Raw genomic sequence first — 26965 nt, 5'->3', positions numbered from 1 at the left:
ATGATTTTTCTCTCAGTGCACTAAGTTCTTTGGAGTCAGTCTCACCTAATCTGTATAAAGTTGAAAATTAGGAGCTATCTAAAAAAGGTATTTGTAATATGGGCCTTGTTGCCTGAATTAAATTACTAAATAAAAATACGCGTCCAAAAGAAAGAAAACACATTTAAAAACCGATTTGCAAGACCGAGGTGATCCCATACGTGTTCCGTGAACAAAGTTTTGTACGGAACACTAAAAACAAAGATATCAAAACGACTGTTAGAATTTACTATTAGTTACACTCTCCTGACCGTCGATGGACCTTAAGTATTTTACAATAAGGTCTACGATTTGTCAGTGAAGTGTGTGGACGATGAGTTTTCCCGTAAAGGCGAATACCGAACGAATATGCAAACTTGACATAACATAACGTAAGTAAATAGCGGGGGCCCTAAATGGTGTTATGGCGAGCGTTGATCCCGTGCCAGAGTATAAGGAAACACAGTAAGCTAACATAAGTGACATTAGATATCAACCTTTCATTGTGTATTGTGGTCAAAAATCGTGGATTCAAACCTCAATAGTGCTGTATGTAAATCGTTCTCGATAAAAATGCAAAAAGATGAAAAAAACGGTCATGATCCTTATCATACACTGACAATAGGTTTAATCAACCATATGATGTATATCTCTTCGTATTTTGTGCTATAGATATAATATATCTGCATGTATATTATACATGAATGTAGATTATATAATCTCCGTTTACTTTAACAATAAAAAATCCGCCAAACGGATTTTAACATATACATGTTACACATACATAAATGTATTAGTCATAAGAAACTTGTCTAAGCATTTATTTGGGTATTCATTTACTAACACTGCATTCTTAAAAAGCGCCGATCTGTCCGGGAGTGACTTATCAAGGTTAGGTCACTCTTTTGTTAGAAGGTCACCTGTAGTGTTATGAATGTTATAATAATAGGTGTTAGAGGTCTCCGTCAAGTCATGTCACAGTAAAAGGTTGAGTACGGCCGACTTTATGACATGATTACATATATTTTAACACTTTATATTTACCCACTGGGCATAATCAATCCATGTTTTTCTTAAAATCTATTTTATGTTATGAATAGTCCTATCAATTTCAAATTGATGTAATTATACGATATAAGCCAGCTCTATTGTTACAGATCAAGATAAAAGAGTTAATTCTTGACAAGTTATAGTACTTTTCAAATGTAAGTACAGTCACCTGCAATAATATGTCACTCTTAGAAGGCCGCAAAAACATGTAATTCTTATGGCTCTACAAATAAGATTGTGTCACTTTAAAATAAAAAAATGTACCAAACTTAAAAAAAATGTACTACTGTCTTTCCTTACGCTCTTCACATGTAAGTTTAGATATTTTCCTTCTCAGCGTCATGACATCATGTGTTTGTGTCCTGCAAAAGGACAAATTGAACCATTGTGGAGCGACCACTTTTTAGGGTTCCGTACCCAAAGGGTAAAAGAGGGACCCTATTACTAAGACTCCGCTGTCCGTCTGTCTGTCACCAGGCTGTATCTCATGAATCGTGAATATCGTGATAGCTAGACAGTTGAAATTTTCACAGATGATGTATTTCTGTTGCTGCTATACCAACTGGTGGTTGCCGCTCCCGTATTGGCTTATACAGCCATGAAAAACGTTGTCGCCCTGCCTGACACTGTTTGTATAGTCTGCAATAGACTGAAAGGCCTATGATGATGATAACAACAAATACTAAAAAGTTGGGAACCCTCGGTGGGCGAGTCCGACTCGCACTTGTCCGGTTTTTTTAAATACGCCTTATTAAGTGTTGTACGAAAACGTTATCTTCATCTTAAGTCATTGTACTGCGATAGCGATTTAAAAAATGGATTGCGCTGTAAGAATATGTGTAGGTGTATTAAACATCATTAATTACGGATTTAGATATGTACTTACTTATGTATTGTTGTTTGACTAGGTTTATTTGAATTAAACAAGCAGTATCGAACAAAAAATTAGTGGAACGGTAGCAACATGGCCTAGAGGAATTAGCATCTATATTAAATTTTAAATATCAAAGATATATCTATCTAGTTTTAATGACAACAAACTAAATTTTAGAAAAGTAACGTAGACAGATATTATAATTGTAGCGTGTACGTAAAAACTAGCCAAGTTAAATCCTGAACTTTAAGTACTTACGTTCCAAGCAAACTAGAACTTGGCACCCATATAGGGGCCCGATTCGGATTTTGAAATAGACATCTATTAGATATCTTTTAGACGTCACCAAGATACGATAACGATATGTTTAAGATCTAACCTGTCAATTTTGACATTTGTGCGATTCTGGAGATACTCTTGAACGATTTTCACAAGATATAACTTAGAGATCCAATTCACATCTAATATATATCTTACGCTATCTAACGTAAAAGTGACATTGGTTGCTCAAATTGCGCTGCAAAAGAGAACTAGTTGATATCTAAACTATAACGTATCTAGAATGGATCTAGTACGTGTCGTCTCTTGTGAATATCTTGAAGTTCGAATACGGCAGTACGTTCCAAGCAAACTAGAACTTGGCACCCATATAGATCTCATTTCCTTTTCCGGCGAAGCTAACAACGACGCATATCTATTCTTAATATTGAACTTGGCTCTCATTTCACATTTATGTTTTTGATGGGATTGAGTCTCTCTATTTATTTTTCCTACAAATGTTTCTCTTGTCCCATACTTTTTCTTACCCCACCATACCTTACACAAGTTTACACAGAAACATACGTAACTTAACCTCTAGCCACCCATACGTCAAACCTTGCCAAGCAAAATGAAATTTTAATTTGTCAACACAAAGTTCAAATTAGAATGGAACAGGAGACCTTTTTATAGGTCTCTGGGCGGCTAGAGGATAACAGGCCTATTCGGATTTCGAGATAATCACAAGATCTAGAGGCGATGTAGAGATCAACTAGATCTACATTAGATATCGACTAGATGTGACTTGGATATCTAAGTCATAACTTGTCGAAATCGTTCAAGAGGACCTCCAGAATCGCGGAAACGTCAAATTTGACATATCTATCTTACAAATTTCTTTAAATTATCCATATCGTAACTTGTTGAAGTCTAGTAGAAATCTAATTAATTTTCCGAATCGAGCCATAAATCTCATATGTTTGCATAAACGTCCGCACCGCGCCGGTCGTTCATCACAATTTCAATTAAAATATAAGCCACTCTGCAACTCTGTACATTTGAATAAGTAATGTATGCAGGCATTAGGTATCAGTATCACTTTACACAGCATGTTAGGTGTTTGATGACTTATTCCTGCTTTGCTGATACTTTAATTTTGTTGTTCACAAAGAGGTTATCATTTATTTTCATGGTAAATCTCCACACATACTTCGAGAAAATACCTACTATAGACCGACCGTTTAAATGAGTCCTCGCCTGCGCGGGGCGGGGGGGCGACGGGGTCGGACGACTAAAAGTGACATTCCATTTCCAACTGCAGCTGCAATACTGTTCATTTTACTATGGAAACGCGTCGCTGTCATTGTCAATTTCCATAGTAAAATGAACAGTATTGCAGCTGCAGTTGGAAATGGAATGTCACTCTAAGGGTGGCGGGGAAGGTGCGGGCGCCGCCGCGCCGTACGCCTGCCGCCCGCACCTTCACCGCTACCCTCAGTCGTCTCGCCCCGTCGCCCCCCCACCCGCGCAGGCGAGGACTCACTTAAGCGGTCGATCTATACCTAGAGGTTATGTAGCTCGCAGGGCTCGGAAACCGGTATTTGCTCCATACAAAAATACCGGTATTATTACGTTCTTTTTCGTTCTTTGGTTTATTATTTCTTTTTTAATTAAACAATCTGATAACACAAATTCGTTACCTAAATACATGATCCAGTCTTACGTAAAAAGCATAAAATAATTCAAAATATTGGTCAATTTCGGGGTTTTTAAAAAATACCGGTTCCGAGCCCTGGTAGCTCGGGAGGGAAAAGCCGATTTTCGATAGGTGTCTACTATCCTTTTTGCGAAGTTCAAATTAGTAGCTATTAACGTTCAAACGTTCAAACTCCCTTAAATGACCATAGTTATGCAGAAAACGACCAACTCAATTTTTTTATCAATGCAGAAAGCGACCAAAGCCACTGAGTTAGGGTGTAAGTCACTTTGACAAAAATAAAAAGTTGGTCGCTTTCTACAGAACTACGGTCAAATGGCATACCTGTACGCTCATTTTAACACGCCAGCCATATTTAACGAACTGACTAACGTTACAAATGGCGCTGACAGTTGTCAACACACAGCGAAGCTTGCTATTTCCTGCTCTCGGGCCCATTTCTCGAACGGTATTAGTCTAATGTTATTAGTGTGTTGTCATACGACTTAACAGTTCGTGGACTAATAATATTAGTCTAATCACAGAATAAATAATAGTACTGCCGTACAGAAAGGAAAATTCCTACAAAACCGAAGTTTGACAGCAGTTCAGGGTCGGATACGTACCTTACCATTCCCGTGACCATAAATTTCATTATGCAGATTAAAAAACACCATAAACTAAATTTGAGACACTGTTATGAAGCATCACAGCAAGGAGTACATTCAAAAACTTATTACATCCAACACGATATCGGAACGTTCTCAATTTGTAATCAAAACAAAAGAAATCAATGCCCAATTTATTCGGTGCCAAAATAAAACGCTTTGATGAAGCGATCCTTTATTACTAAGCTCTTTTATTGATATTTGATTGTTCAATTTATTTATAACCGATTTAAGAAGGAAAGGTTACGTTTTAAAGGTTAAGTTTGTATATTTCTTTTGTACGAAAATCCTTAATCGCTTAACGGATTTTAATGTATCACTTGATTTTTGTCAGGTATAAAAATGCCAATAACTGAGTGTGGACTTGATCAATGGTAAAAAAATTATGTGCCACCTACTCAGAGTTTTAAAATGTATGGAGTGGTGGGGAGTTATTTTATTAAATCATTTTAGAAGCATTCAAAGTACCTTAAAAAATACCTTGTAAAAAAATGATCTCTTTTTGGAATTATCGTAAAATTACTTTAATATTTCGTACCTGTAAGTACTTTACCTTACTCTGAGCCTATTAGCCAAATTTGGTGTAGGAAATGAATGGAAACTAATTTATAAATCCGGTGACCAAGGCTGGATTCAAACGAGCGTCTTCAGCTTTCCAGACTGATGTAATAACCTCTATTAATTTCTCATTTTATACCGGGTGTGGCCTGTAATACGAGCAAAAAAATTAACTGTAGGCTGTATTCCTCATACTGACTATTACTGACCAACATTTGTTCAGCAACTTTTAAAAATAAGTTGTGGTTTGATTTTTAATTTTATTGAAGTTTATTCTAAGACGCAATGTATTTCGAATTTTGTTATTTTTAAGGCGTGACAAGCAACGTCAATCACAATGATATGGCGTGGCGATGGCGCCCATAGAAGATAATATTTATTTTGTATGAAAAATAGGGACTAAATACTTCATAATTTTTAGGGTTCCGTACCCAAAGGGTAAAACGGGATCCTATTACTAAGACTTCGCTGTCCGTCCGTCCGTCCGTCCGTCTGTCACCAGGCCGTATCTCACGAACCGTGATAGCTAGACAGTTGAAATTTTCACAGATGATGTATTTCTGTTGCCGCTATAACAACAAATACTAAAAACAGAATAGATTAAATGGGGCTCCCATACAACAAACGTGATTTTTGACTAAAGTTAAGCAACGTCGGGAGTGGTCAGTACTTGGACGGGTGACAGTTTTTTTTTTGGTTTTTTTTTGTATTGTGGTACGGAACCCTTCGTGCGCGAGTCCGACTCGCACTTGCCCGGTTTTATTAAAAGTTGTTGAACAAAAGTGTCACCGTTTGAGGAGTACAATATATGTTTACTCGTGTTACAGGCAACACCCGGTATTTTTTGCCTTAGATTGCAAACTTCTGCTGCTGACTGCAAACCAGCACAATGTCCTGGCAGCTCCAGAGGGCCTACCGCGAACACCGAAGTTCGCAAAATACGGTCATCTTTCTCTGTCACTCTAATTACGCGTTAATTGGAGTAAAAGAGAGAGATGCCCGCAAATTGCGAACTTCGGTGTTCGCGGTAGGCCCTCAAAAATTATTCACTATCCCGAGGCTGTTCCTTGCTGGTAGGACGAAGTTTTGACCGATCGTTAGTAAACCTTATAGTAACGAGATAAGGTATATTATTGATCAGTCTTTATTAAAAAGTACAACCTCGTAAATCGTATCAGGAGCATATACGTTAGCCACTTCCGCGACGCGTCTGTCTTCCTCCAATAATAAATAGGGATGATACTGGTACATACGTTATTATTCTTAAAACAAAATACTAAAAATAATAAGTTTTCTCCTTTTTTTCCAGTCCTGTGACGCTTTTCCATTTTTATCTTAATATATCGTCGTAAAACTGTTTTTCAAGTGAAACAAAGCGATTTTTTAAACCAAAAGTATTCACGATTGTTCTACACAGAAGTAAAGATTTAATTTTTTACAATCAGAATGCTTTCTGCCACTAGTCAACAATTGCTTTACAAAACAATCATAGCAAACTTCAACAAACTGACAATTCAAAAAGACCGAAACGCTGGCGGCTCGCCCAACGTATCAGCATTGCGATACAGCGAGGAAATGCCGCCAGCATCCTTGGTACAATGCTTCAAGGGCCTATATTATTCTAAATTTAAGCCAGTTATTAATTCGTTTAGTAGTAGTGCCACTGTATATATCTTGTATATAAATAAATGATTTAAAGGAAAAAAATCAATCGATTCAAACCATGGCAACCCTACATTCGTTATATAATCCGAGCAGAACAAATTACACCAGTTCGTAGAACCGGGAAAGTTAGCCGAAACCGAAATCAATTAATTTATCATAAATATTTATTAGAGACAGTCCTTAATTTATCGTAGCACGCACTTTTTGCCGTTTCATTCAATGTGATGTAATAAATTTACTTTCGAACAGTTATACTTTTGAGATCGTAAATCGTTTAAAGATTTGAATATTTTGAATAATTATCAATAATATTTGAATGTAGGTACCTCTATATTTGTTTATCTACGCACATATCATTACTGCTCTAAAATGCATTCAGAAACCGTAGGAAATGACCAGCATTATCACAACCAATTTTACTATGAGAACTTTCTTATCTGTGGTAGTAGGTAAAATTTGTACTTTAAAGTTATAACTTTACAGATTTTTGTAAGGTTATGAGTTTTAAATTTGGAACAGCTGTCAAAACTCAAGTGGGTGTCTATTCTAGTATCCATAGATATTAAAACAATTATCGATACGAAACGTCAATTCGGTATATTTTTTTAATATAAACCGTACGACATTTGATGTCGAGTGGCATGAGAATAGAGACTTCATTCTTTTGTCTATGAATTAAAAAAACTACGGATGCGTGACATTTGGGAAAAAAAGTTTTCATTTACCGCCATTTGACTTACAGTTTCATCTTTTAATTACTTTTAGGTTATAAAATTGATTTGATAGTTGTTTTTAAACAAACTTTAAGCAAAAGTACCGTGTAAAATGAGTGATAAAAAGATATTTAGGAGCCGCCACCTCTCAAATCTGCGAGTTAAGTCAGACAGCAACGATGGATGTCGGTTGAAATATGAGGTTAGTGAATATATAATAGAAGGTAATAATATGTGTGTAGATAAAGTAGTGTATGTAACTGTACATAATTAGGCATTAAAACACTCGTGTGATCCTTTTAAGAAACTCACTTCGTTCGTTTCTTAAACCCACACTCGTATTTTAATGCCTTTCATTATGTAGCAGTCACATAAACTACTATTAAAATAAACATGTTTATGTTTTAATTTGAATGAGACACGTTTTATGTAAGAACAGTAGGTACATAATTAGAGGCTTTATTTATTTATTGTATAAAAAGCTTGACATAACTTCTACTGCTAGCTCCTATTTCTATGTATATTAAGAAATACTACGTAATAATAATATGTATAATCAACGGTTTCTTCCAATTTTGGTATAATCAAAACCAAAACGAAACGAAAAGATGTAAAAAAATATATTTTACACTTAAAAAGCTTAGCGTTATTTGACGTTCATTGTTATATGCCTACTTGAATAATAAACTATATTTATCTAAGTCAAAATCATCAATAGACAACTTATAGACAACTCAGGAACGATGTTACACTATATACTTTGAATCTTATTTAAAGGATACAAAATCCCTCTATCCAGAATCTATATGCCATAACATGTATAACTGCTTACAATGCATTGAAGCACTGAATTCAAGATTTCATTGATAAACAACGATTCATCGAAACCATACCGATAAATACTCTCAAACGCTGCCAAAATGTACAATCGGCATAAAACCGTACAACATTTAAGCAGGACACTGTTTACTTAACGGTCCATTGTTCTTCTTAATGGACGAGACAAACAGACTTTTTGGCAATGAATCTTTTTATAAAAGACGTATGTTCCGTAGAAACTACTGTAACTTACGACCTTTTTGTTGTAACAGTAGTAGGGACCGTATTTGCTAAGATGTACAAAGTTAATGCGTTCGTCAAGAACTTTATAGTGAAGGTAATAAAAGATATATTCGATTGTATAATGATGTGGATGGTGGCAGAGGTTTCTTTCTAAGGAGTTGTGGTGTTAAGTTTCAGTTGTAAGGCTTGTTTATATGTATTTTGAGGTTTTCCCGTTATATTCTTACGTTGGTTTATTGAGAAGTATAAATGTAATAGGAAAGAATTTGGCAGACAGGGCAGATGAAACATTAAGAGCATCTTATTAGCTCATCAGAATGGGTTGATATTCTTGATAAATTGCTGACAGGGTTCGAACCTGGGGCCTCCAGCTTTATAGGCAGGTTTTTTTGTGTAATTTAAGTTTTTTCACAGTTTATAAAAGAGATAAGTAAATGCCATATTGTTCAAGATTCGTTATGATCTTTATTATTACTATACAGAAATTGATAGGAACGCAAAAAAAAGATTTAATTATTGGATTACAGCTTACGTCACCTAAAGTAATTTCAAAATTAGTAAGTAATTAGGTATACTTTTTTTTGGGTTAGGTAATGTAAATTTGTCCATGGGTGTATTAACTATACACAACGGCACAGAATAAATAAATAGCACTAGGTACAGAAGACTCGCTCTCTAACAAAACGCGTCTGTTACGATCAGGACAAATATGGCCGCTAGGTGGTGACAGCGCCACGCATGGCTTATGGCTAGCCACCAAAATTGGTGTGGAACGGATGTACTTTTAGCTAGGTACCTGTAGCAAGGCGACGAAATCGCGGAGTGAGCCACGCCTGACCAAGGGCAGAAAACAGACCACCCATGAATAATTGATTTGTAAAACCAATAATTGGCGTAGCAACTGGAATCAGATGATTGGGCGTAACCTATTGATGGTTAACTAGGGGGTCACGGGAAACAATTAAGAACTGACTTAACCTATAAAAATAAGATGAAAACATGCAAATATTAATGTGGCTTCAACAAATCAAGGTCTGTGGACTTATTTAAGACATGGAATCTTTACATAACGTACATATGTATAATATCCCTACTACCTATACATTTATATCATAAATACGAAAGTAACTCTATCTGTCTGTTACCTCTTTTCGTGTAAGCCGCTGTAGCGATTTAGGTGAAATTAATTGGTATTATGGAGATTGTGGCCCGAAGGACATTAATTTTTATCAATTATCATCATCACTACATCACTACCCTACGCAGACGAAGATAGAAGCTAGTAATGTGTAAGGTAATTGCACCTAATAAGGCCCAGTTTTAAAGCTTGCTCAATTTCATACTTTAATAAGTGTAAATGAGTTTAAATTTCTCGCCCATGTTTGGTTAGTACCATAGACAAAATTGCAAGTTCATATCAAAAATGAAAAAAAAATAAAAAATTAAATTAAAAGTGGGCCTTATTAGGCGCAAGTACCTTATACCGGGTGTGGCCTATAACACAAGCAAATAATTAAAACATAGATTGTATTCCTCAAACGGTGACACTTTTGTCCATAAACTTTTAAAAATTATGAAGTTTTTAGGCTCTCTATTTCTCATACAAAATAAATATTACCTTCAATGGACGTCATCGCCACGCCGTATCATTGTGATTGACATTGCTTGTCATGCCTTAAACTTAACAAAATTCGCAATACATTGCGTCTTAGAATAAACTTCCAAGTGTATTAAAAATCAAACTACAAGTTATTTTTAAAAGTCGCTGAACAAATGTTGGTCAGTATGAGGAGTACAGCCTACAGTTTAATTTTTTGCTCATATTACAGGCCACACCCTATATAAGTTATTGATATAAATTCTGAAATACGTGAAAAAATGCATGTCAAAAATGTACCGAATACCAACCCACCGATCATCGACGCGCGTAATATTTCAGTGCTCGCCCAAAACTTAAGGATCCAATTCTGTCAAACAAACACAAGCAAAAAGCAAACTTACTCTTTACTTTATACGGTTTAAATTCAAACGGGTAAATTAACGTTTGAAGGCTACTAAATTTAGCGCTATAATAATTCACCAATCATCCTGACTCGATGAATCTGTGCCATACCACCCGCCGTCATTCCCAAGGACGTAACCAACATAACTAGAGCCGTGAGCTCTTCAGTGACGTATGAAGTATAAGGTTCAGATTATATTGGTGCTCTGAGTGTCGTAAATCCAGAGGTTCCCGGTTCGTAACTGTAGCTAGTGACGTGGGACAGAGGTCGGGGATTCGGTAACATTTTGGTAGTTGTTAATGAACGGTGTGGTAACGGTATTTTATATTTGGGGATTATATTCATCGGTAAAAATTTTGTTAGATTATCTTAAAAAATAAATATATTAAACGACATAATAATTAAAAGTAACAATAAAAACTAAAATATTACTCATCATCATAGATATATTTAAGAATATGACTCTTGTCGGTAGAGCAATTTCCATGTTTGGCGGTCCTCTGCCTTCTCTATGACAGTCTGATAAGACACGACGTTGATATAAATAAATCTAAAGTGATCCTAAAATAGGTAAATCTAAAAAACGGCCCCTACGGCATAGTACCGAAGACGCTGGCAGCGTTTCGTCCGTGGATTGTTAGACTGATGCGTTGAGCAAGGAAGCTGCCAGCTCTTCGGTCTCCTGTGGCATCTCCGTGTCTCATCTGGCATTTGTGGCATTTTTTGGTTATTTTATAAGTCAAAGTACAAAAGGCTAAGCGGACAAGGTATTCAAAATGAGGTGTTCTCTTAACAACAACCGCTTAACCTTTGACGACCGGTCTGGCCTAGTGGGTAGTGACCCTGCCTATGAAGCTGATGGTCCCGGGTTCGAATCCTGGTAAGGGCATTTATTTGCATCATGAGACAGATATTTGTTCCTGAGTCATGGTTGTTTTCTATGTATTTAAGTATTTATATATTACATATATCGTTGTCTAAGTACCCACAACACAAGCCTTCTTGAGCTTACCGTGGGACTTAGTCAATTTGTGTAAAAATGACCTATAATATTTATTTATTAACCTACTTCTGTTGTTGACTGTATGAATATTAACCCAACTAAATTTTACAGTCAAAATTCCAACTAAAATCATCAGTAGTACTAACTCGATGACACAGGATTACGTATACCGTACTAAATTGAACAAAAGGTTATATTTTATTTAGTGAAAACATGACAGTTACGCTTTATACATTATCGAGTTACAACTTTAACTCGTACCGACTTAGCTTACCTGGCAGATTTATCACCCATTTGACAGGGATAACGGAAGACTGTGTAAGTGTGTATATGTCGTCGGCCGATCGTAAGATCAGGCAGATCGTAATGTTCCTGTGTAATGTTTTGACGATAGTCACATTAATCCAATAATATATATAGGTAGGATAGGTTCGTTAGGTTGCTTCAGATGCCCGAAGAGCAAGCTGTCTGAGCAAGACGAAGGGCTCCGTCGATTCAGGGAACGAGTCCAAGATTTTCACGTTTCACGATATGCCTAGGAATTTCACGATATGCCTGATCTTGCGATCGGCCGCCGACATATATATATCATTGTTTATGCTTTTAAGATTTTAGTAGATGATTGCATTCAGATCTGAAAGACTATGTGTAGGAAATAAGTAGTATTAGGCAGGTGGCAGTTCTAAGTAGGTTTAAGAACATATGAAAAAACCGGGCAAGTGCGAGTCGGACTCGCGCACGAAGGGTTCCGTACCATAAAGCAAAAAAAAAAACGGAAAAAAATGCAAAAAGAAAACGGTCACCCATCCAAGTACTGACCACGCCCGACGTTGCTTAACTTTGGTCAAAAATCACGTTTGCTGTATGGGAGCCCCACTTAAATCTTTATTTTATTCTGTTTTTAGTATTTGTTGTTATAGCGGCAACAGAAATACATCATCTGTGAAAATTTCAACTGTCTAGCTATCACGGTTCGTGAGATACAGCCTGGTGACAGACAGACGGACAGACGGACGAACGGACGGACAGCGAAGTCTTAGTAATAGGGTCCCGTTTTACCCTTTGGGTACGGAACCCTAAAAATATGATGTGAAATTAATTTCAAATATAGATAAACGAGTATTAGATATCTCTATTTCGTTGACTGCCGTAAGGGATCAGGCGGTAAAACAAAAGTTGTTTCTGTTCCTGGAGGATAAAGAAAATACTGTATTAGTCTTAAATATTTGAGATTGTGATGTAGGTCTCTTCGGCCAAAACTGACCCACCAATGTATTTTTAGCCTGTACCAAATTTGTGGGCATCAGTTTCTTAATTTTTTATAATTTTTAGAAATAGAAAATACCGATAAGGCTGTACAATAGTATACCTAGACAATTTCACCATGCGAAGGGACACGTATTTTTATAACCCCATCAAATATTATCCATAACAACAAAATTAAAGTCAGCCTGTAACGTAAAGCGTTAAAGTAAGGCCATATGCTCCCTAGACAACAAAAACTCTTCAAATAGGTACCCTAAGTACCGATCAACCACGTAAGTAAGTAGGTGTCGCACATATCACATTATTTACTGCGTCGCGCTATCGCGCATCGCGCGCGTTTTGGTCACCCGCGTGCTGATGACGTATCTCATATTTATGGTGCATTGTCGCGTAGGATGTGATCTACGGGCAGTTTGATAGGATGGATGGCACCTTACGCCCTTAAGCCAGAAAGGCGTATGTCCAAAATAACATAGTCACTTACGACGTTTTTGTGTGAGGATAGTACAGCTCGGCACCCTAGTGGGAGTTATGATTTCAGAGTAAGGATTGATATTTGCTGAAGTAAAAATCATATCTGCATATGATTTCATAGTGACTTGCGTCCTTTTTGGACGGTTATATGTAAAGTACCCTTCGACACTTACTGCGAGATACTTTAAAAGGGTATAACTGCGTTTAAATGACTTATATGTCGTTGGGTTGATAGATATGAAGTACACTTTGACTTAAGGTTACATTCAGATAGCTGCAGCAGTAACGCAGCAACAGCAAAATGCTGCTTGATAAAATAACACAGATTGACGTTCTGGCTCCTGTTCCACAGCGGTAAGACAATTGTCACCTTACAAATTCGTCGGACATTGCTAATCCAACAAGTAAATATTGACACCAGCGGTGACAGCATGGCTGCTTTTTATCGCCTGTGACTTTCGCACGTACATAGAAAGATCTTGTTAGAAAGTGACAGGCATGGCGATAGGTGATAAAAATGCGACCGTGCTTCAGCCGCAGGCACCATCGTTATACTTACCTAATTATCTACCAGTAAATGGATAGGAAAATGTCAGTGTCAGGTGTTATAATCCAGCGTGGCGAAATGTCTGATCGCGACAGCAATGCGGGAACGATAACAACGCAATTTAGATTAATAATTAGCATTAATGTCACTCGCGTCACATGTAACTGCAGTCACCACGGAAGAAAGAATGAGCGCGCCGGTGGCAGTCACCATACAAATGTGACCTTTATTGGAGCCAGCTAGACCCAAAAAGCTCTAAATCAGTGTATCGCTTGTAGAGACAGGTATATTTTGGCTTAGCATGACATTTTACGCCATTCACAAGGACGTAAGTGCACATAGTTCGGGTGAGACATACGTCGTTTTTAGAAGCCGGTGACTTTGTTCCTAGTGCATTAAATTATTGTCGGCTGGTGTCGATGGGCTCTTTGTGGATGTTAAATGTCGCTTTAAGCTACTTTCTTGAGATAAACTTTAGTTTTTCGCGTTGTGTCTTAGATGTTTTAGTTCGTTTTATTTTAATGTGTTTTGCAAGTCGAAAGACTACAAGTCTTGTTTTTCATGCCATCACTGGAAAGATTTATTGACACAAAAGAGTTTAAAAAGAAATAAGAGTTAGATAAACCTTATATTTTGCACTAAACTTTTACTTAGGTAATTAAATATATGTTAATTAAAATTTTGAATCAACCAACCTACTTGAAAACAATATTTTTTAAATATTAGAAATTGGATGCATTAAATTTACAATTATCTCGAAGTACATAAGGTGTATTGGAGTGAATTCATAAGCGAGGTAATTTTAATAATTGCTCATATCTATCTAACCAGAAACACTTCATTTATTTTGGCAGCACTTGTGCGACTATAACGCTTACTAAGGCATCTTGCTTACTGTTGCTACAGCAATAAATGCTTCCAGTTTATTAGAATTAAGCATCAAATGTGCACATGAAACGCAATAAAAAATTTAACTTGACTTTGACTTTGATTACCCTGTTTTCAAAGTTACAAAAATACACCTATCGGTTTCACACCGCACTTGTCATATAATACCAGTAAATTTGCTTTATAAATAAGCATCAAATGTACATATAAAACGCAATAGGTACAATATTTGACTTGACTTTGACTTTGATTACCCCGTTTTCGAAGTTACCCTAATACACCTATCGGATTCACGCCACACTTGTTATATAGTACCTACCAATGAGTAAATCTTTCTCGGTTCAAACTTACCGACGTAATTTTTTCCATGCCAACCATATCTAGTTCCACTCTCAACCCGCCGCCACGCGTGCTCTAGGTATACGTTTTCTACCAAACAGAAGGCAGGAATAAATCGACCTTATTTATATCGAGTCGGCGAACAGACATATTGTAGGATGAACACATCTCGTAATTGTATACGGAGCGCGGAGGTCTGCCGGCTGTACATGTGTCAGTTAGACAACTATACAGGGTGTTTAAAGGATGTTCTGTTTCATAACTGGGCAATATGACAGGAGGTGGATACCTATTCAAGTTGGGTAAAGTTTCCAAAAAGTAAAAAAAAACTCTGTTATTTAAAAAAAAAATACTGGAATCAATAGTTATTTGTTTTACAAGGGGGCAAAGTTGTTGTTTAACCACTCGTGCTAATATTGATACCCGAGCAAGCGAAAGATTCCAAAATTGAACCACGAGCGCAGCGAGTGGTTCGAAAAATGGAATCTTGAGCGTTGCGAGGGTTTCAAAGCACGAGGGTGAAACAACAACTTTGCCCCCGAATGAAAAATAACATTTTTCACCACACCAACCCAAAGCAAATATTAAATGTAAAATATCAAACAATATGAAATCCAAATGAATGTTATTAAATACTTATCATCCAAAATCATCATTTAAAAGTCAATTCAAGCAGCAAACATAAGAAAACAACTTAAAATTTGCATTTGTTTACTTTGCCTCACATGTGAAAAAAATGCAACTTTGCTATCAGTTTTTGAAGTGCAAAGTAAGCCTTTCCGAGCTGGTGTGGTGAAAAGAAAATTTTCATTTAGAATATGGAACGTTTAGATTCCTATACAAAAATAAGTGAATTTTACAATATTTGTCCATGTGCAAAATGCAAACTATATAGGTATTATTAGTGCACTATTTTTAACACTTTCACATCAATAAAGATGTCTAAAGAGTGTTTTATTTCTGGGCAGTATGACAGGGGAGAGGCAGATGTATACATAAGCACAAGCAGTGTACCTACGTTCAAATTGGCCTCACTATTTAGGAACATTTTATTATTAAATATATTAAACTGGGTCACTCACACCACAAAACAGGTAGGTACAGAAATCAATCTACATACAAAGTGCGCTCGAGCAACGCACACATAGACACTGCTCACGGACACGATATCTCGGACCGGTTGGGACCACTGCGAGCGCGAGTACCATCCGCTTGAGACACGCGTCTATGAACTTTTTTGTGCAATAATAATAATGGAGAAACAAAAATAAAGTTATTATAATTGTTCAGTAGATGGTTGTTTAAATTCAACATTAAACGGTGAATTATCGTTTTTTAAACTACCAGTTTAATAATGACATTAAAATTAAAATATTTTAGTGATTGTTAATTTATATTTCCATTCTTCCCGTTCCATCCTCAACAATAAATCAAACAACTAGATACGAGCTGATACGAGTGCCACTACCACGATAGTTTTTTGTGCATAAACTATAGTTAACAACCCTAGAGCGACCGCCGAGCGTAGGTATGAAAAGTGAAGTACATACATGTGATTGACTTCTGTACTTATCTGTTTTGTGCTCACACTCATATTATCATAAAAGGTATGTCGGTGTCTCGTGCAAGATTTTTTATTATTAAAACATTTTATTATTGTTTGTAATTTTAAACAACCTGTACACGCGCAATATTTTACTGTAGCGCGGCAACGATTGACAATATAATAGAGGGCATGCCTGAAATAGGATGGTCTTATTTTGCGGTTTTTTCACTATTTATTGTATGCGGCTCGAAGTTTTGGATTTACAAAGTAGAACAGTTTATCAAAGTAGAAAACGTCGCAAAGAAGGATAGGGTTGATTCTGGATAGTTTTATGAGTTGACATAAAATGCGTATCTAGTCACGACATTTCAACCCTCCGTATACGCCTCTTTGTAGAGAACAATATCTACTGGTTAAAAATTATATTTTAATTCTTGATCTTCGAGACGTCCACGACAAGCTATCGAAGCATATATTGGGATTTTTTTCACTTAAGTACCTTTTGTTTTTTAATTTTAAGTACCTAGTAGGACTTAATAATAGCAAAGAATTATTAAAACAATAGCCAAAAATATTATATCATTACATATATATGGTGAAATATGAAGAACCCTGCAAACATCAATAATGTATGACAAAAGTTTGTGATAAAAATTCGAACAACACGTAGCTATTTATTGGTCTGAAGACCGGCATCTTTGACATACTTTAATACACTGCTCCGAATTAAAATCACAAAACGACTAATGAACTACAGGCATTCTATAGTCATGCTACTCTTTCAACGAAACAAGGTAGTAAGGACAATAAAATTATTTAGGTACCTATGTGAAAAATTGTTCAAGGCTGGTTTATACACCGTGTTTTTATTGAATTCCGTTAACTTCGGGGTATGGTTAAGTACGTTTAAGAGAACTAAATGGCATAGTTAATTATAACTCATTTTATTATTATTCAGACAAAAATGTAATCATACGCTACTTATTTCAATTATTAGTATATTTTATTCACCACTTTTACCAGACATTAATTAGTATACTAATGTTAGTTGTAATTTTTTTCTAAATCTACTTTCGCTAAGTTATCAATATCATACTTTGAACGAACAACGAACCAATATGTACTTAATAAATAAACGTTTCAGCATACCTAAGTTCATTTATTTTTGTCAAAACATATCTTAGACAAACAATTATTGTCGTTTGTCAAAACATAACCTTATAGAAAAATAAAAAATTCTGCGCCACCCAAAAAGCTGTAAATCTGTCCAAAACACCAAAAAGAAGCCAACCATTGGCATGAATTTTTCAATATATCCCAATCCTTCTTCACCTGTAAGTAATTCTTTTCCATAGTTCATCACTTCTTTTTAAAAACAAATAAGCATTGTCCGTCACCAATGAATGGTTATGCAAACCGCGCAAGTGACAACGCAATGCGCGCGCGCATTGTATTCAGTGCGTATTGAACTGCCTGGCGACTCGTGCGCATATGCGCGTAGGGTTGTCACTGTGCAATAGGGGTGTTTCCTGCATTTATAATAAATTATTGCACGAAACAAAGCACCAGATAATTATTAGGAAAACATAGTCAGCAGTTATTTTCTGGCACAATTTCTATTTAATAAATCGGATAGAACGAAAAAAGTAAGTGTCTTGAGCGTGACGTCACTTGTGCAGTTTTTAGATAAATTCCATACTAGCAAATCGTTTTGACAGTTTTAAAAAAGAAACGGATAAATTTGACTAGTGTCAGCTGTTATATTTAACATGTAAGTTGGGAATGTTGGGATAGAAACATTATATTTTAAAATAAACTATAATATTTAATTTAAACACGAGAACCTTGCTGTATAATCTACTTAAAATATCGTTTACTGACATAAACACGATTAACATATTGTATTTTTTCATCTACGTAGTTATTTATAAACAATAATACAATTAAAAATACACTACATAATCTAAACATACATATTAGAAATATATTAATTTGTAAAAAAGATTTTACACATGTAAGTAGGTACTACACGTAAGGAAGTTGCCAAAAATAAAAAAAAATGAAAATTTGTGGAAGTTGTTCAAGGTGTCCTTTTCGGACAAAAAAAAATTCGTTCATACAAAAATGTGAAACTTTCATCATTTTTCTCATCAGTAAGTAGATTGAAAAGTAAAAAAAGGAATACATCACTTGACCCTTCGCACCAACCCTGACGCTTCCTCATATGGACGAGACTACATTGTGGTCCGTGTTAACAGACCCTAATGGTACAAATGTAACTTTTCAATAGAAAATACTATATCGGGCCGTTTCATGCTTGACTACTTTATTATTTCCTATTAGTAAAGGATCAGGATTGTAAGCAACTTGTTTTAAGAAGTATTTATATGATTAAACGAACTTATTTTAAGTTATGTTAAGTAAGTTTGTTGCTCTGTATGTGAGTATAAAGTTTAAATTTTTAATAGGTACTAGTTAAGTAAAGTTAAAGGTTAATTATTCATCATGGAGATTAATTAGTAAAGTAAATGCACCTAATTGGATTTCAGATATTTAGGACAAAATAAGAACATATTAGGCAATTCACATACCGAGCGTACTGTGACATCACAATCTGCTGACGTGACGACATATCAATCATTAGCAATACTACGACATATTGCCAATTTGCCGCTTAACCTACCCTTACGGCCCGATTCGAACTTTATGTTACGTCAATTAAAAGATCTAGAAACGATATGGATTAGATATATCAGTGTCCAATATGACGTTTCTTTTGAGAAAGTTCGAATCGAGCAGTTAGCATGTTATCATATCGATATCTCATACCTATTTGTTTTCTGAAACTGAATACAAGGTCGAATCGCGGTGACTTTGAGTAAATTGCTTTGGACAGGCAAACGCAAAAGTTGACCAGTCTAGTAACCACCACTACTCAAAATATAGTCTAAAACAATTCAAATATGTAACCAAACACTCAACATAGTTTACGACGGAAGGCCCCCTTGCCTGCATGCCGCGGGGGCCTATTCAACGCGCGAAACCGACAAGTGGCCATGCGATATATTTGCGAACGATTCACGATGAATGGCAAAACTGAATCTAGTTTTAGTAGACTTTATTTCATCGCAATAAGGATTAAAAATGATCAGTAAAATGTGTCAACGATGGCGCATAAATAAGTCGACTTTGTCCTTACCTGATGTCTTTTAAATATAGGTTTTTAGTTTTACTTTCTTTCATTGCTTTAGACATCGCAATGCTCATTCAACAACTTTCAGTTTTTAACGTCTTACTTGGTTCTACATGACGTGACATTGACGAATGAATTGAAATATTCCCTACCTTGCATTACACTACTATTAGAGAAGTTTTTTTTTTCGTAAGAAGAGGCAATAAAGTACAAGTTTATTACGTGCTTTGGGTTAATACCGAAAGCGGGGTAATTTAGAAAATTGCAGTACTAACAGCTACTAAGCCATAAGCAGATAACTGTTACCCAAATTTTTTTGCCTTTTTTTTTAATGTCTAGTTAAAGAATTGATAGGTAAATTATAATACATAAATTAAAGATACTTAAATATAAAAAAACAGTACAAAGCGGTCCTCTTTTTTAAATATCTATCGTTAAATTTAAATAATCACAATTATATACCAGTGGCGCTAGTGAGCACGTTGATGGCCTCTTAAATAATCGACACCTGAATAACCCCCTAGTAATAAAGCGCCCTGTTCAGTGATAAGTCAGCAAGCGTGCCGGTGTAATGTGACCTTAGGTATTTGGGCACGGGAGTGCAGTAGCCAAGTTTGAAATTAACAGAGCGAGAGCTAAAGCGCAGATATTCTTTCAGAAACTGGAAGGAAGCCCATTTTAGCTTCAAATTTTTTCTGTCAAATAACAACCTGGTTTCAAATAAAAATTGCGATCAACGGAATAGCGTTCCTAAACGACACTCAATAGCCCTAGACCCTCATCTACTCGAAGGTTAGCTGGAAGAGATCCCTTACAGAGATAAGTTCGCCGTTGTACCTTTATTTCTGTAAATATTATACAAACCTGTGTTATGTGCAATAAAGTGATTACACTACAACATACTACAACTACTACTACAATAGAATACTCCTGCCATAATTTAAGCATACCCATAAATTTAACGAAACAAAAGATGTGCTACAATGTCTGTTTTTAAGAAATTTAATATTTTATTGAATCAGTGTAAAGTCAGCATCATACAATGGAACTGCGAGCGATGCATACTCGTAGTATTAAGTCAAAAAGATCACTGTGTTACGTTCTTTCCTGTAGACATACACAAGAGTTAAGGGCTATAAAGGTTAATTTTCTTATTTAACCCTTACCCACGTAAAAAGGTCCTCCTTTTATTTACGGAACTATGATAAAATTATTACTTACATGCCCACAAGCTGTTAACTATTGCCCACAGGAGAGAAAAATGTACAGTTCGCGCGAACACGCTAGTTTTCTCTCCTGTGGGCAATAGTTAACAGCTTGTGGGCATATAAGTAATGATTTTATCATAGTTCTGTAAATAAAAGGAGGACCATTTCACGTGGATAAGGGTTAAATAAGAAAATTAACCTTTATAGCCCTTAACTCTTGTGTATGTCTACAGGAAAGAACGTAACACAGTGATCTTTTTGACCCATTACCGAACTTGGCTCGTTTTTCATGTTTTGCTATTTAGTTATGATTGGTGTTCGCTTACTATAGAAATTTGATAACTGCACGTCTATTTTATACTTTCGCTTTGTTTTATGCGAAAAATAAATCTAACATTCCATATTATGCTGCTGTAGGTGTGCCCTTAGATGCGTTATTAAGTGTACCTATGTACACTTGTTTTTGCTCGTATTAGTGCTTTCTTAAGCCAAAAAACAAAAACGGAAACCGTATAATTTTTTTGTAAGAGAAGTAGTGCGTACCACGACTTGATACTTGACGTTTACGTTAGCGAGTCCTACTTAAACTCGATCGCAGTCCATCTCGCTCGAAATGATGTAACTATTGGTGAGATAGAGAGAGAATGCGATCTAATTCACGCAGTCGATAACATAAATCCCAAATGCCAACTCGTGATATCCGTGCAGGTATGGCAAAAAAATACGCATGCATTATTTCTATAAATAAAAACCACTCTAAATAAAATGTAGATGAGTAATATGAAATAGTTCTACCATTCTGCTCTATTCAACAATTACCGAAAGGGTGTTATCCCCATGTCGCAAGCATACCTACTGTTATTCCCAACGCTTAAACGCAAGCGACCATTTCACTCAAGAATACCAGTACAAGTATGATCTCGACTTCGTTACGTTACGTTTGATTGATAGTCAAAACTTAAAAAGCTAATGAAACAATTCTTTATTTGTTTGATTGAAAATTGTTGAATTTTGAGTAATGGGAGATCCATATACACCTTTGGACCAAACGAACTATGCCTGGGTGTTGAAAATGGCGACGGGGTCTAGTTAACATAACAATACGAGTAAAATGATCCCGATGGATTCGGCGGGGGACAGTTTGCCACTATAAGTACAAGGCACCATCAGATATAACTTAACCTCCTGCCTGTTACTCCAGAGTATCTATATGGGAGTCAGCTTTTAGGCTGCCTTTCTACTGAGGCGGAGATGAAAGAGGACGTGCGGGTATGAACAAACAGCTTTGGTTCTTCTCCGCTCCGCAGAACAACCAATGCTATTCGTGGATTCCCACACATCTCTCATTTACCCTCATCTACGCTTCAGTGGAAGCGGCGTTTCCACTTAGGCTTGAGTCCCCGGTTTACGGCGAACACTGTCTACGCAATGTCGCGTTCTTCCCATACTCTCTGACGTTGACACGACAACTGAGACCACCTGTATTATGTGTTTGTGTTCACACTCGCAAAGCGTCAAGAATACAGGCGCAGGCGCCGCTGCGCGCGCCAATAATGAAATCATAAGTCACGATCTGTCCGCATCTAACCACTGGATTCCTTACCTGCAACAAACGAAAAACAATCTTATTACAAATGAACTTAAGATTGAAAGTTCAATGAGGGGTAAGTGAACTATTCGGTATGTGCAAAAGTTTAAGCAATTTGGAAAGGTCCTTGTCTGTGCGTTTTGGTGTTTCAATGAGGATAGAAATGAAATGAGTGCAATTTGATTTCCAAATACAGATAGTGGTAGGAAAAGTATTTGATTCATAGTAAGGGGTTGTGCACAAATCACGCGAAGTGTTTTCGGCTACTTTTGAGCCCCCCTTCCCCTTCGTGACATTTGGTGAGGTTTTTGGCTCCACCCCCCCCCCCACCCCCCCTTCCGGTCCCACACAACCTCACGTGTATTTTTTTGAAAACCGAGAGAAAGTATTCATGTATTAGGTTTTTTTTCTTAGTTTCGATCACTGTAGAAAAATCTACGTGAGGTTTCCTTGTACCCCCCCCCCCCTCCTAACGTGATCTATCGTGATTTTTTCGTGACCCCCCTCCCCCCATCGAACCTCGCGTGATTTGTGCACAAGCCCTAAGAAGTTAATGAAAGAATTTAAACAATGTATAAAGGCCTCCTAGCCTAGTCAGTAGTGACCCTGTATTAGTTAAATTAAGCAGGAGGTCCCGGGTACAAATCCTTACTTACTTACTTACTGCCGTGGCGCAGCGACCCGAAGTGGATCTTGGCCTCTGACACTAAGGAACGCCATGCTTCTCTGTCTAGCGCCGTTTCTGTCCAATCGACGGCACCGAGCTCGTTCAGATCTTTCACGACCTCATCGCACCAGCGATACCTAGGAAGAGGCAGTGAAGGTTGGCCTACGAATTAGTCAGGGTACAAATCCTGATAAGGATATTTATTTGTGCGTTTGTCAAGGATATTTGTATTTATGGCATACTGCCGTATTCGAACTTCAAGATATTCACAAGAGACGACACGTACTAGATCCATTCTAGATACGTTATAGTTTAGATATCAACTAGTTCTCTTTTGCAGCGCAATTCGGGCAACCAATGTCACTTTTACGTTAGATAGAGTAAGATATCTATTAGATGTGAATTGGATCTCTAAGTCATATCCTGTGGGAATCGTTCAAGAGTATCTCCAATTCTCCAGAATCGCTCAAATGTCAAATTTGACAGGTTTGATGAGACATAACGTTATCGTATCTTGGTGATGTCTAAAAGATATCTAATAGATGTCTATTTCAAAATCCGAATCGGGCCCATAGTAGGCAAACGAGCGGACAAATCGTCTGTTTTTTTTTTTTTTATAATAAACTGATCGGCGATTGGCTCTAGTCACACCTGATGGAAAGTGAAGACAGAGCCTAAGATGTAGCTCACCGGTTCAGTAATAGCCTATTCACTCTAGCTTTAAAGAGACCGAGGTCATATTTTTCAGGGAATACAGATGCCGGGAGCGCATTCCATTCCTTAGCCGTCCTTACCAAAAAAGACGAGGCAAATCGTTTTGTGCGGACAAATGGAATACTAACCACGAACGGGTGCATTCGCTCCCCGCGCCTGGATGTCCGATGATGGAAAGGGGATGGTGGGATCAGGTCATGCAGCTCTTGTGCGCACTCTCCAGAATGATGGTGTTTTTTAAGTCCCAAAATCCAAAAAAGTACCTAAATTGGTCAAACACTAGCTTAATTATGTACTTGCAAGGCTTACTTTTAGATAAACACACGGATCATTAAAAATATTATTTTACTATAGTCGGACCAAACTAACTCTGCTTGAAATTTCTAATGACAAAGTTATCATTAATGACATTTTTCTATGCAAATATGGCGTTTATAATACTGCAAAGTTAGATTAGACTAACTATACAATATGGACTGATAATAGAATTCTTCAGCATACCTTTTTTACGATAAACCTTAACACATTTTACGTACACCACATAAAATGTAGAGCACTGTCACGTCACAGTGACACAGATATCGTGAAACTACAGATCGAACGGAAACAGATCGATAGATCGATTCGCTTACATAATTAAATCGATTTCTTTCAATACGTGCGATAAATCTTGCGTTTGTAACCCCGTTCTGGAAGTACGTGATATAATTTATATTATTGACAGTTTATCTTTTGATATTTAAAGTATTTGTTGCAAATTCAGCTGTTTTGCTTGGCTTTGTTAAGTAAAGGTCAGATTACAAAATAATTAGTACAAAATTATGGAAAAATAATATATTGCATCAAAGGTTCTTCATTTTGTAAAGGAGTTACAAACTGTAGCGCTGAAAATACATTAAGTACATCTGAAATGTGCACTATAAGATTATACCATAACTACTACTAAAATTAAAAAGGTAAATTGATAACCCAAATAGTAATGATATCCATGTGTTGTGAACAAAAAATAATGTGTTTACCGTTATTTGTGAGCATCACCTTAAAAACAAACTTTACTTAGATTTTTAAAGGTATCCGAATGTTACTTAAAAGTTCTGTTCGTTTCATTACATTTTTAAATGAATAATTATTATGGGACATTTTTTACACAAAAAGTCTAAGCCCCACGGTAAGCTTAAGAAGATTTTTACACCATAAAAAATTCATATGCAACTAAATGCAACTAAAAAGAAAAAGACAAGACTTCAAACACATCATGCATAATAATTTCATCACACAATGACTGAAACAAACTCCGATTTTAAGAAATGCTTAAACCGCCTAATCACCATCCTTTATTATTACATGAACACGATTATTCGGCAATGGCTGTCGCAACGACAATGTCACGTTTTCATTGGCACACTGGACCATGTCAATTAATGAGCGCATACATTACGAGTATGGTGTGTACCAACACTCTACTCTAAACTAACTCTCCGACGTCTTAAATTAAGACTCTTAGGGCGACTTGCACCATTCACTAACCTGGGGTTAACTGGTTAAACTTGGAGTTGCCATGGTTACCGGTACAATTTGACACTGGGTTAACGGTTTAACCGCCTAACCCTGAGTTAATGGAATGGTGCAAGTGGGCCTTAATCAAGTAATCACGTAAGGAACATAAGTGAGGTCAAGTCGGCACCCACTTCACAAAATTAACGAAATGTCAACATTTCCTGGGTGTAATGGTGAAATTATCGTTTTACAGACATAATGAGGTAAGCAGGTAGGTAATCAAAAGGCTACTTCATGATCTAAAGTTCGTTTCTTTTGAGTTCTTTTTAATCGCTGATCACGATCAGTTGTTCTCAAAATAGGACATGAAGTAGCTATATACTATATACCTTATACTGCAAAAAATTGATTATTAATTGATGGCTTGTGCTGCTTAGTAAAAATAATGTAGAAAACTTGTACCGTTTCGATTTTATAAACAACTACCGACCCGCCCCGGCTTTCGCACGGGTTAACAAATTATACACCTAAAGCTTCCTTAAGAACCACTCATTGATAGTTAAAATCCGTTCAGTAGTTTTTGAGTTTATCGCGAACAAACACACAAACAGGCAGACGTGGCTCGGGACTTTGTTTTATAAGGTGTAGTGATGAATACTATGTAGAAGCTGTAACCGATTCAATGAAATAAATAAATAAATAAATAAATATTATACGACATTCTTACACAGATTGACTAAGTCCCACAGTAAGCTCAAGAAGGCTTGTGTTGTGGGTACTCAGACAACGATATATATAATATACAAATACTTAAATACATAGAAAACACCCATGACTCAGGAACAAATATCTGTATCATCATACAAATAAATGCCCTTACTGGGATTCGAACCCAGCACCATCGGCTTCACAGGCAGGGTCACTACCCACTAGGCCAGACCGGTCGTCAATGAAATAATACAATAGGATTCAATGAAATATACTAAATAAGTCCCGGAGCGCCTAAGTGTGGTTTCTTTGCTTTATAAATGTTTGTAGTTGAGGTCATCTCTGAGCTAACTAAAACAAGTATTTTAGACAAATCAAAGCACTTTTATTCCTGCTCTTTTTATTACCACCACCAAGCCCAAAATTTCATAACCCATTTCAACAAGGACAAGAAACCATTGTGGACAGAAATCGATATCAATCCGGTCCTGATCCAATTGTTCGAAATATACAAGAGGCCAATTCAAACATACATTTTGAAATCAAAATGATGTATTTTATACCATTCGCCCGTGCACGCCGCTCGCGCCAACACATGTCATACATAAGTATGAGTGAAATGCACGCGCGAGTGATAGCAAAATACATCATTTCGATATTAATATGTACCTTCGAATTGGCCTCACAGATTATCTACTCCATTGGACTACTTTCGATTGCAAAGGTTCTATCGAGTAATAAATAATCGATTTGATAGATCTT

General features: G+C 36.5%; 1 protein-coding gene across 1 annotated transcript in view; it reads right to left on the bottom strand.

Moving 5' to 3' along the window:
- The window catches only part of LOC134680402 (uncharacterized), a 227523-nt gene that overhangs the window by 177117 nt on the left and 23441 nt on the right, over window positions 1-26965 (bottom strand). The window lies entirely within an intron of this gene.

The sequence above is a fragment of the Cydia fagiglandana genome, chromosome 3 (genome assembly GCF_963556715.1).
Source record: "Cydia fagiglandana chromosome 3, ilCydFagi1.1, whole genome shotgun sequence".
NCBI lineage: Eukaryota > Metazoa > Arthropoda > Insecta > Lepidoptera > Tortricidae > Cydia > Cydia fagiglandana.
Note: the sequence above shows the minus strand (reverse complement) of the source record. Positions and strands in the feature narration are given on the sequence as shown.